Here is a 13,122-nt window from a genome sequence, read left to right as displayed (position 1 = left end):
TGTCATCAGCATAGAGAAGATAGTTGAAGCCGTGAGAGCGAATGAGTTCACCAAGGGAGTGAGTGTAGATAGAGAACAGAAGGGGACCGAGAGCTGACCCTTGAGGAACCCCAACAGTAAGGGGATGGGAGGGGGAGGAGAAACCCGCAAAAGAAACTGAGAATGAACGGCCGGAGAGATAAGAGGAGAACCAGGAGACGACAGAGTCTGTGAAGTCAAGGTTGGACATCGTGTTGAGGTGAAGGGGGTGGTCCACAGTGTCGAAAGCAGCTGAGAGGTCGAAGAGGATTAGGATAGAGTAGCAGCCGTTGAATATGGCAAGCAGGACGTCATTGGTGACTTTGAGAGGGCGGTTTCCGTGGAAGGTAAGGGACGGATCCCAGATTGTTGGGGGGTCCAGGAGAGAGTTGGCGTTGACGAATGCGAGGCACCGTGTGTAGACGACTCATTCTAGGAGTTTGGAAAAGAATGGTAGCAGGGAGATAGGGCGATAACTAGAAGGTGAGGTGGGGTCAAGAAAGGTTTTTTTTTAGGATGGGAGAGACGTGGGCATGTTTGAAGACAGAGGGCACGGAACCAGTAGAGAGTGAGCGGTTGAAGATGGAAGTTAAGGAGGGGAGAAGGGACGGAACGAGAGATTTCATAAGATGAGAGGGAATGAGGTCAGAGGTGCAGGTGGCCACAGTAGCACTTGAGAGGAGGGAGGAGATCTCATCTGAGGACACTGCTGGGAAGGATGGGAGAGTAATGGAGAGGGCTGAGAGCCGGGGGGTTGGAGAAGGTGGGGGGGGAGTGACTTTGGGGAGCTCAGACCTGATGGATTTAATTTTATTAATGAAGTAGGAGGCCAGATCGTTGGGAGTGAGGGAAGGATGAGGGGGAGGAACAGGGGGCCTGAGAAGGGAGTTAAATGTGCGGAAGAGCTGACGGGTATTATGGGCATGGGTGTCAACAAGGGAGGAGAAATAATTTTGTCTGGCAGAGGAGAGGGAAGATTTAAGGCAGGAAAAGATAAACTTGAAGTGGACGAGGTTGGCATAGTGTTTAGACTTTCGCCAACAGCGTTCAGCAGCTTGAGCATAAGAGCAAAGGAGGTAGACAGTGGCAGTGATCCAGGGCTGTGGGTTAGTGTTACTAGAGCGGCGAAGAGAAAGGGGAGCGAGGGAGTCGAGCTGAGTAGAGAAGATAGAGTTGAGAGCAGTAATCTGATCATCAAGATTGGGTAGAGAGGAAAGGGAGGCAAGGTGGGGTGTGAGGTGCTTAGAAAGATGGACGGGGTCGAGAGAACGGAGGTCTCTGTGCTGAAGTAATATAGATTTACAGGGGAGATTACTATGAGTGAGGAGACAGGTGAGGAGGTTATGATCAGAGACAGGGATTTCAGAGTTGGTGAGGGTGGAGAAAATGCAGCAGTAGGAGATGATGAGGTCGAGGGTGTGACCACGTTGGTAAGTGGTCGAGGTGGGTTGGAGCAGGAGGTTGGCAGCGTCAAGGAGAGATAGAAGGGGGGCGGCAGATGAGTCACCAGGGATATCCATGTGGATGTTGAAGTCTCCGAGGATCAGAATGGGCATGGAAAAGGAGAGAAAGAAGGTGAGGAAGAGGTCAAAATCGTTAAAGATGTTGGAGGTGGGGCCACGGGGTGGGGGGCGTTAGATGAAGGCTACAAGAATCTGAAGGGCGTGGTAGAGGCGAATAACGTGGGCTTCAAAGAAAGGGAAAGAAAGGGCAGAGGGAGGAGGGATAGTCCGAAAGCGACATTGGAGGGAGAGAAGGAAACCAACACCTCCTCCTTTTCCGATGAGTCTGGGGGAGTGGGAGAAGAAGAAGCCTCCACTGGAGAGAGCAGCAGAAGAGACCGTGTCGTCCGGAGACAGCCATGGTTCAGTTAGAGCGCGGAGGAGTAGAGATCTGGAAAGGAATAAGTCCGGGATGAAAGGTAGCTTACCTATAACGGTCGTACAGTGGGATCCTGGGTAGGGGGTGAGGGGGATCGGTGGTGGTGGGGAAAAGGGAGGGAAAAGGCTGGGGGGGGAGAGGAGAATAAGAAGGTGAGGAATGGGAATGGCAGCTCGGAGCAAGAGAATTGATAGTTCCTGGTGAGATCAGCAAGGTAAATGACAGCACAGCGGGAGGTTAACAGTTGAAATGCAGAAGCAATAAAACAGTAGCAATGATATAAGTAGCCGATGGCATCACAGAGGGTAGTTAACAATTAACATGCTATGGCAATAATAAAATAGGCAGATGATGATGTCACAGTGAGCAGATAACAACTACTATGTAATGACAAAAAGTAAGCAGATGATGACATCGCAGACAGCAGTTAACAATTAACATGCGATGCCAGTGAAATAAGCAGGTGATGTTTGAGGTCATGAACAAGTTGTAACTCAGAGAATCAACGTGGCCTATTTGAAAGAGCGTGTACCTGGGAGTCATAATGACCTGAGTTCTCATCTCGGCTCTGCTACCTTTCTGCCGTTGGACCTTGGGCAAATCTCTTCAGTTCTCTAGGCTTCAGTTCCCTCGTCTGGAAAAGGGGGATTGAGACTGTGAGCCCCATGTGGGACAGGAGCTGTGTCCAAATTGATTAGCTTGTATCGCATCCGAGCGCTTAGTCCAGTGTGTGGCACATAGGAAGCCCTTAAAAGGTAGCACTGAAGGAAAAAAAAGAAGCTGAAGCGCCCACCCGTTGACCCAGATGGTCACTAACAGAGGAAACCGTTAGGATGCCATTGCCATGGGAACGCCATGCCATCACAGGATCCTCATCTCTGGGGGGATTCAAGGACTAAGGGGACGAGTCTCCGGGATCTGGTCCTCCGGGGATCCCCCTCGGGGCAGCGGTGGCTTTATCTAAGGGGACGGGGGACCTCTCTGGAAAGCGTGTCTCAGTGTCCGCGGGAAAGCAGAGAGAGGCTGACGGCTCCTCGCCGTCCCTCCGTGGACGCGGCATCCAGGAGTCCGAGGAGAGAGGGGGGGACCCGACCAGTTCACAGAGGGTCAGGAGTCCCCCAGCCCGACGCTGGCCAGGTGAGAGTGACCGAGGTTGGGGAGGGACGGGGAGGGACCATCCGGCTAACCGATGTGAGTATGAGGGTCACTCAGGGAAGACTTTCGTACCCGGGGTCGAGGGTGGAGTTGGGACCAGGACTGTGTACACAAGCAGAGAGAAAACATTTGTCCCTTTGGTTGTCTCCTGGCCCCCTCCATCCACCATCCAAACGCCGGCTACCGTGGCTGCTGGGCTAGGGCTTTCAGGCTCTTAGTACAGCGCTCTGCACACAGTAAGCACTCAACAAATGCAATTGAATGAATGAATTAATGGCATGGCGTCAGCCCCAGGCCTTGGTGACATCAACCCTCCGGGTAGGGACAATAAGGTATGACTGAGACTGCACCAGCCAGATGTTTCATCACTAACTACTCCTCACAGGCCTTCCCCCAACAAATCTTGGGCGGATGCAAGAGAGAAGTGGATAGAGCGTGGACTGGGAGCCAAAGGCCTTGGGATCTAATAATGGCTTCCCGTCTTTTTCATTTTCTTAATGGCATTTGTTATGTGCTTACTATGTGTCAAACATTGTTCTAAGCACTGGGGAAGTTAATCAGGTTGGACACAATCCCTGAATCTCATGGGGCTCACAGGCTGAACAGGAGGGAGATCAGAAGTGAGAAACAGAGAAGGTAAGTGACTTGCCCAAGGTCACACAGCAATCGATTGGCAGAGCTGGAATTAAAACCCAGGCTCAGGCTTTTTCCACTGGGCCAGGCTGCTTCTCTTCTGGGTGATCTGGGGCAAGTTACTTCACTTCTCTGTGCCTCAGTTCCCTTAACTGTAAGATGGGGACTGAGACTGTGAGCCCCGTATGGGACGGCGACTGTGAACCACGCAATTTTCATGTATTCACACCAGATTTTAGTACAGTGTCAGGCACATAATGTGAGCTTAAGAAATACAATAAAAAGAGAGGTATAAGGCCTGATCCTTGCCTTCAAAGACTTCCCAATCTAATAGGTTAGATACGGAAAATTTCATTTACAACTAGGAAGTGAAAAGAATGGAACAGTGGATATGTGGATGAGAAGCAGTGTTTCTTAGTGGAAAGAGTGCAGACGTGGGGGTCAGAGGTCGTGGTTTCTAATCCCGGCTCCGCCACCTGTCAGCTGTGTGACTTCAGGCAAGTCATTTAACTTCTGCGTGCCTCCCTTACCTCATCAGTAAAATGGGGATTAAGACTGTAAGCCCCACGTGGGACAATCCGATTACCTTCTATCCCCCCCCCGCCCAACGCTTAAAATAGTGCTTGCCACATTGTAAGGGCTTAACAAATACTATCGTTATTATTATTAGTGGTTGATAATCATATTTTTGTGTGCTTAATGTGTGCAGAGCACTAAACTGAGTGCTGAGGAGAGCAACCTATGAAAGAGTTGGTAGACATGTTCCCTGCCCACAAGGACCTCACCGATCGGAGACATTTATTGAGCGATTACTGTGTGCAGAGCACTGTACTAAATGCTTGGAAGAATACAATATGAAAGAGTTGGTAGAAATGTTTCCTCAAGGAGCTTACAATCTAGAGTAATGAACCTTAGCTTCGGCATCAATATCCTGAGGGTCTGCGAATGCATTAAGTCTTGAGATGGTCACTGACAGATGGTGGAAAGAAGTGAAATGGCTAAATCCTCTTCGAGAAGGTGGAATTCCAGGGGGTTTTCGAGGATGGGATATCGTTGAGCTGGGGAACTGAAAAGGGTGAATTTCCAAGCCAAAGGAAGGGTGGGAGCCAGAGGTGGAAGGAGTAAGCGTTGAAAATGAGTCACGGTAAGAATGTTTATTTTGGAGCGTTGGTTGAAGACAGTGGATAATGAGAAGAGTTAGAACAGGTGGATGGCACTGAAGCCAGTGAAATCAATTCAACCACAACCCTTTATTCCTTTAGACTGTGCACTCATTGTTGGCAGGGACTGTGACTGTTTATTATTCTATTGTATTCTCCCCAGAATTTAGTACAGTGCTCTGCGCACAGTAAGCGCTTAATAAATATTACTGAATGAGTTCATTTTCCACTTTACTGGAGGTGCTACAGTCAGGTTCCCTGTGTTAGAAGCTCTGTGTTTGTGTGTGTGTGTGTGTGTGTGTGTGTGTGTGTGTGTGTGTGTGTGTGCTCAAAGTACTGGGTACTGGAAGCAGCGAACAAGTTCAGGTAGCAGGGTGGGTTGAAGACGAAGACAGAAAACGATCTCCCTCCAGACCGTAAGCTACATGTGGGTAGGTTACGTGTCTGCCAACTCTGTTGGGGTGGCTGAACGGGGACAATCTCAGGGAGTCCCTTTAAATCGACCAAAATAATGTGAAAATCTGGATCTTTCCTTATCCCTGCTGTATATGAAATTCAAATATCATTTTGAATTCAATAACTGTGTTCTTTTTCATAGAGATTCACTAACAAATGTCTTGTCAGTTTCTTCAGTCTTCCCATCAATGTACTCTAGCTTTGGCTCTTCCCTCATCCACTGCAGAAAGTCAATGTTGCTTTCCAAAAATGCCCAACATCTCCAGTGAGGGGATTCCTCCAGCTGGGATTCTCGGAAATCCGGGAGCTGCAGCTGGTCCACACCGCTCTGTTCCTCGTCGTCTACCTGGCGACCCTGATGGGGAATCTCGTCATCGTCGCTGCCACCACCTTCGCCCGGCACCTCCACACCCCCATGTACTTCTTCCTCAGGCACCTGTCAGTGGCCGATCTCTGTTACATCTCCGTCACTGTCCCCCAATCCATTCACAACTCCCTGTTGGAACATAGAGAAATCTCCTTCTTATGCTGTGGAGCACAGGCCTGTATGGTGATTTTCATTGCAGGTGCAGAATATTCTGTCCTCGCGGCGATGCCCTATGACCGCTACACCGCTATCTGCCTCCCGCTGAGCTACGAGGTCCTCGTGAACAGATTGACCTGTGGGAAGATGGCGGCCACCTCGTGGCTCACTGGGGGCCTGCTTGCAGGAATGTGCTCAGCCGGGACATTCTCCCTGTCCTTCCGTGAGTCCAACATCGTTCAACAGTTTTTCTGTGACGTCCCCTCCCTGCTGAAGATCTCCTGCTCCAAAGAACACGTCGCCGTCAATGTGATCGTCACCGCTGGAGCAGTGTTAGGCGTCACCTGCTTCATTCTCATCATCGTCTCGTACGTGTGCAACCTCCGGGCCATCCTGAGGATGCCGGCCGTCGATGGCCGGGCCAAAACCTTCTCCCACTGCCTGCCTCACATCGCCGTCGTCACTGTTTTCATCTCGACGGTGGTATTTGCCTACATCAAGCCGCCCTCGGACTCCTCCTCAATCATGGATCTGCTGTTGTCCGTGTTCTACTCTGTGCTGCCCCCCCCCGCCCTGAAACCCCTCTTCTACAGCCTGAGAAACCGGAACATGAAGGCCGCTATGTTTAGGATCCTAAAAGGGTCACTCTCCCGGCCTCCTCCGCTCTGGGACAAAATGTCTCCTTCCTTGTGCAAATCATTTCACCCCAACACTTAACCAAGTAATTGCCATTGGACCTAGCCAGATACTTAGCTGTCCTACAGTGTTCACAGAAAACGCTGGACGTCGATGAGTTGTCAAAGTCTGGGAGGGAGGCGGCCAAGACGGAAGTAGGACTGACAATCCGGTTTTGGGGAGGCGTCATAGCCTAAAGGAAGGGGGGGGGCTGTAGACTGTTAGCTTACTGTGGGCAGGGAATGCGTTTAACAACTCTGCTAAACTGAACTCTCCCAAGTGCTTAGTACTTCTTCAAACAGTCAATCCTATTTGGGGGCAGTTCTAAGCCCTGCACTGTCACTTCTCTTCTGGGTGACCTTGTGCCTCAGTGACCTCATCTGTAAAATGGGGATTAAGACTGTGAACCCTACATGGGACAACCCGATTACCTTATATCTACCCCCACTGTGCTTAGAATAGTGCTTGCCACATAGCTAGTGCTTAACAAATACCATATTTTTAAAAATTGTATCATGGCCTCAAAGAATGGGAATCGCTCTAAGCTATAAGCTCACTGTGGGCAGGGAACTTGTTTACCAACGCTGTTATATTGAACTTTTCCAAGTGCTTAGTACAGTGCTGGGCCCAGAGTAAGTGCTCGATAAATATGTTTGATTGATTGATTGAGTCCCAAGTTCTGATGTCAACTCTGCTACTGGCTTGCTGTGTGACCTAGGGGCAATGACTTAACATCCCTAGAATCTCTCTTGCTCTTACACTCTCAGTCTCTGTGGGACAGAAATTGTGTCTGAATTGATTTTTTGTTTCTACTCCAGCACGTGGAACAATTTAGAAACACAACGTCTCAATAAATCCAATAAATACAGCTGGCACTTGTCAGCTGTGTCACTTTAGGCAAGTCACTTGACTTCTCTGCGCCTCAGTTACCTCATCTGTAAAATGGGGATTTTATTATCCCTATGATAATAGTGATAATAATAATAGCATTTACTAAGCGTTTACTATGTACAAAGAACTGTTCTAAGCACGGGGGAGGTTACAAGGTGATCATGTTCTCCCACCAGGGGCTCATACTCTTTATCCCCATTTTACAGATAAGGTGACTGAGTCACAGAGAAGTTGAGTGACTTGTCCAAGGTCGTACAGCTTACCTCTGGTGGAGCCGGGATTTGAACCCATGACCTCTGTCTCCATAGCCCGAGCTCTTACCACTGAGCCACGCTGCTTCTCAAGGATCTCTCTTCCTCTTACGCTCTGAGCCCCTGTGGGACAGAAATCGTGTCTGAACTGATTCTTTTGTTTCTACTCGAGCAAGTGGAACAATTTAGGAACACAACGTCTTAATAAATATGATAATGATATCATTATTAGTCATGACTATGAAAATGTAATGATACGCTCTTTAGCATGATTCTGGGGGTGGGAATGAAAGTTGAAAAATGGGAGGTGGTATGGGAGAAGGGAAGAAAGAATGACTGCATCTCCATCTGTCTTGTCAAATCCATCCACTCTCATCAATCCATCTTTCCTTCCATCCATCCATCCATCCAACCTTCCAACCATTCATCTATCCATCCATCCATCCATCCATCCACCTATCCGGAGAACGGGCTTGGGAGTCAGAGGTTGCGGGTTCTAATCCCAACTCTGCTACCTTTCTGCCATGTGACCTTGGGCAAGTCTCTTCACTTCTTTGGCTCTCAGTTCCCTCAGCTGTAAAATGGGGGTTGAGACTGTGAGCCCATGTGGGACAGGGACTTGTCTGACCCAATTTGGTTTTATACACTCTAGCGCTTAGAACAGTGCCTGGCACATAATAAACGTTTATCACATTCCACGGCTATTATTATAGTTATCACTATTATTAAGGACTGTGAGTCCACTGTTGGGTAGGGACCGTCTCTATATGTTGCCAAGTTGTACTTCCCAAGCGGTTAGTGCAATGCTCTGCACATAGTAAGCGCTCAATAAATACGATAGAATGAATAAGGATGGGGAGGGGGACTTTTTACACAGGCCCAGACCGAGACAATTAAGCACCCTGAGACAGAGAAGCACGGGGAAGCAACATAGCCCAGTTGATAGGGCATGGACCTGGGAGTCAGAGGACATAGATTCTAATGCCGCCTCCACCGCTTGTCAGCCATGTGACCTTGAGCAATTCATTTCACTTCTTGCCTCAACTACCTCATCTGTAAAATGAGGATTAGGACTGAAAATCCTATGCGGGACAGGAACTGGGTCCAACCTGAATAGCTTGTGGGTACTTCAGTGCTTACAGCGGTCCCTGGAAAATAGTAAACACTTACCACATACCATTATGAAACAAATAATCAGGGAAGGTCCCGTGGATTTCACAGAGTTTCAGGAAGGGGTTTGGAAGATGGGAAGCCCTGTGGCCTGGTGGATATGAAGGGAGAGGGAATTGCAAGCGGGGGAAAGGTGGTGAGGTAGGAGTCTGAGTCGGGAGAGTTGGTAATGAGACACAGTGAAAGGGTGAGCTTCGGAGGAATGGAGAATGCAGAAAGAAATTTAATAGGGGAAGATAATGCACATCAATCAATCGATCATATTTATTGAGCGCTTACTATGTGCAGACCCTGGTAGTAAAGCGCTTAGGAGACTGCTATATACAATATAACAGGGTTGGTAGCCAACTTCGCTGCCCATGATGAGCTTGCAGGCTAGAGGGGAATGTCTAAGTTGGATTGCTGCAGATATCAGATGGTTCCATGCCCAGGCATGGCATGAAGCTCCAAACCTCAGAGCTTAACCAGAACGCTATTATTAATCACAGAAAGGGAATGATGATTAGTCTGTTGATGTTGTCCTAGGAAGGAGTCCCAGTGGGGGAACCACATGGGTATGGGAGGTTATTTAGGTTGTGGGGGCCAGGACCACAGGGAGCCCACGATTCCAGCCTTCCGAGATTCCCGGATTGTCGGCCGTCTCGGCAGAGCCCCGAGCCCAGTCCTCCCACGGGAAATCCCCTAGATAATAACCCGGCCGTCGTCTGAGTGGGTGGCGCAGCCAGCCGGAGAGCCAGAGTGGGAGAGAGTATCCTGATAGCTCGTACCCCTCGCTCAGACCTGTCTGACACTGCCACCAGTGTCCAGGACGACGAGATGGAGTGAGCATCTCTCTCAGGGAACTGGGATGACCAGGCTCAGTCACAATTTCTCTAAATTAGAAGCATTGTCGCTTACTGGAAAGAGCACGGGCCCGAAACGCAAGAAGACCTGGGTTATAATTCATTCAGTCGTATTTATTGAGCACTTACTGTATGCAGAGCACTGTACTAAGCGCTTGGAAAGTACAATTCCGCAACAGAGACAATCTCTACTCAAAAACGGGCTCACAGTCTATAAGGGGGAGAGACCACAAAACAAAACAAGTAGACAGGCATCAATAGCATCAAAGACATAAATAGAATTACATATATATATATATATATATATATATATATATATATGTTACATATGTTATATATTATATATATGTATATATATATATCATACATACATTATATATGTGTGTATACATATATATATACATATACACGCACATATATATATATTTGTACATTAATAAATTAAATCGAGTAAAATATATGTACAAATATACACAAGTGCTATGGGGAAAGGAAGGTGGTAGAGCAGAGGGAGGGGAGGAGCAGAGAAAAGAGGGGCTCAGTCTGGGAAGGCTCCCTGGAGGATGTGAGCTCATAGTAGGGCTTTGAACAGGGGAAGAGAGCTAGTTTGGCGGATGTGAGAAAGAAGGGCGTTCCAGGCCAGAGGTAGGACGTGGGCCAAGGGTAGATGGAGGGACAGGCGAGAACGAGGTCCAGTGAGGAAATTAGCAGCAGAGGAGCGAAGTGTGCGGGCTGGGCTGGAGTAGGAGAGCAGGGAGATGAGGTAGGAGGGAACAAGGGGATGGAGAGCTTTGAAGCCAATGGTGAAGAGTTTTTGCTTTCTGCGAAGGTTGATAGGCAACCACTGGAGCTTTTGAGGAGGGGAGTGACATACTGAAGCGGGGAGAGACAGCAGTGTGGGAGATCAGAAAGGAGGCCGATGCAGTAATCCTGTCGGGATAGGATGAAAGATTGAATAAATGGGGTAGCGGTTTGGATGGAAAGGACAGGGGGATCTTGGCGATGTTGCAGAGGTGAGACCGGCAGGTTGTGGTGACAGATTGGATGTGTGGGGTGAATGAGAGAGTGGAGTCAAGGAGGACACCAAGGTTCCGGGCTTGTGAGACCGGAAGGATGTTAGTGCCGTCCACAGTGAAGGGAAATTCAGGGAGCGGACAGGGTTTGGCAAGTTAGATGAGAAGCTCTGTCTTGGATATGTTGAGTTTTAGGTGGCGGACGGACATCTAGGGGGAGATGTCCTGAAGGCAGGAGAAGATACGAGCCTGCATGGAGGGACAGAGAACAGGGGAGGAGATGTAGATTTGGTTGTCATCTTCATAGAGATGATACTTGAAGCCAGGGGGGCGAATGAGTTCACCAAGGGAGTGAGTATAGATGGAGAACAGAAAGGGACCGAGAACTGACCCCTGAGGAACCCCTACATTTAGGGGATGGGACGGGGAGGAGGAGCCCACAAAGGAGCCCTAGAATGAAGGGCCAGAGATAGAAGAGGAGAACCAGGAGAGGAGAGAGTCTGTGAAGCCAAGGTTGGATAGCGTGTTGAGGAGAAAGGGATGGTCCACAGTGTCAAAGGCAGCTGAGAGTTCGAGAAGGATTAGGATAGAGTAGGAACCATTGGAGTTGGCAAGAAGGAGGTCATTGGTGACCTTTGAAAGGGCAGTTTTGGTGGAGTGGAGGGGACAGAAGCCAGATTGGAGGGGGTACATGAGAGAGTTGGAGTTGTGGAATTCGAGGCAGCGAGTGTAGATGACATCACTTTAGGAGTTTGGAAAGGAAGGGTAGGAGAGAGATAGGACGTTAACTGGAAGGGGCAGTGCGGTCAAGAGGGGATCTTTTTGGATGCGAAAGACGTAGGCATGTTTGGAGGCAGAGGGGAAGTGCTCTATCCACTTTATCACACCATACCAGACACATTCCCTGCCACTTCTAGAAGAAAAGTGCTTAGTACAGTGCCCTGCACACAGTAAGTGCTCCATAAATACAACTGAATGAAAAGAAATGAATGGAAAAATGAATATGCAATTATTTCATGCCATTATACAGATGAGGAAACTGAAGCCCAGAGAAGTGAAGCGACTTGCGCAAGGTCCCACAGCAGCAAAGGGACACAGGCAGGAGTAGGACACATGTCCTCTGACTCCCTTTAAGCTATGCTTGGGAAAGTACAATGGAACAGAGCTGGTAGATGTGTATGCTGCCCTCCAGGAGATCACAGCCAAGAAGAGAAATCCTGGACCCATTCTTTTTCCACTAAATGAGGAAGGACTTAAGTTGATTCACGCTTGAGTCAAGTGAAGTGGGTTTAGAGGGCTGGGAAATAAATCGGGGTATCTGGTTGGAGGAGGGGGGATTTTAGTAGTACGGAATTCAGAAAGAACAGGGCTCTCTCTGATTTTGAGCTGATGAGGTGTTCCAGGCTAGGATGGAAATGGGAAAGTCGATCGTGACTATAAACAGGACTGTACGCTCTTTGTGGGCAGGGACTGTGTCTGTTTATTATTCCATTGAACTCTCCGCAGCATTTAGTACAGTGCTCTGCACACAGTAAGCACTTAATAAATATTACTGGACGAATTCCTTTTCCACTTTACAGGAGCTGCTGCAATCAGCTCCCCTGTGCTAGAAGCGGTGTGTGTGTGCGTGTGTGTGTGTGTGTGTATGTGCGTGTGCGTGTGTGTGTATGTGCGTGTGTGTGTGTGCGCGCGCGCGCGTGTGTGTGTGTGTGCACGCAAAGTACTGGGTATTGGAAGCAGTGAACAGGTTCAGGCAGCGGGGAGGGTTGAAGACGAAGATAGAAAAAGATCTCCCTCCAGACCGTAAACTCCATGCTGGTAGGGAACCTGTCTGCCAACTCTGTTGGGGTGGCTGAGAGGGGACAATCTCAGGGATTCCCGTTAAATCGACAAAAATAATGTGAAAATCTGGATCTTTCCTTATCCCCGTTGGATATGAAACTCAAATATCACTTTGAATTCAATACCTGTCTCCTTTCCGTAGAGAATTACCAACAAATGTCTTGTCAGTTTATTCAATCTTCCCATCAATGGACCGTGACTTTGGCTGTTCCCTGATCTACTGAAGAAAGTCAATACTGCTTCCTAAAAATGCCCAACATCTCCACGGTGAGGGAATTCCTCCTGCTGGGATTCTCGGAGGTCTGAGACCTGCAGCTGGGCCACTCTGCTCTGTTCCTCCTGGTCTACCCGGCAGCCCTGACAGGGAATCCCCTCATCGCCGCCGCCAATGCCTTCGACCGGCGCCTCCACACCCCCATGTACTTCTTCTTCAGCAACCTGTTCGTCCTCGATCTCTGCCACATCTACGTCACCGTCCCCAAATCCTTCCACAACTGCCTGAACGAACTTAGATCCATTTCCTTCCTGGGATGTGCCACCCACGTCTTCTCGGTGGTCCTGTTGCCGGCTCAGAGGTGGCCCTCCACACGGCGATGACCTACGACCACTACG

This window comes from Tachyglossus aculeatus, unplaced genomic scaffold (assembly GCF_015852505.1).
Source record: "Tachyglossus aculeatus isolate mTacAcu1 unplaced genomic scaffold, mTacAcu1.pri scaffold_130_arrow_ctg1, whole genome shotgun sequence".
Lineage (NCBI taxonomy): Eukaryota > Metazoa > Chordata > Mammalia > Monotremata > Tachyglossidae > Tachyglossus > Tachyglossus aculeatus.
The sequence above is the reverse complement of the archived record's forward strand: the minus strand, read 5'-3'. Positions refer to the sequence as shown.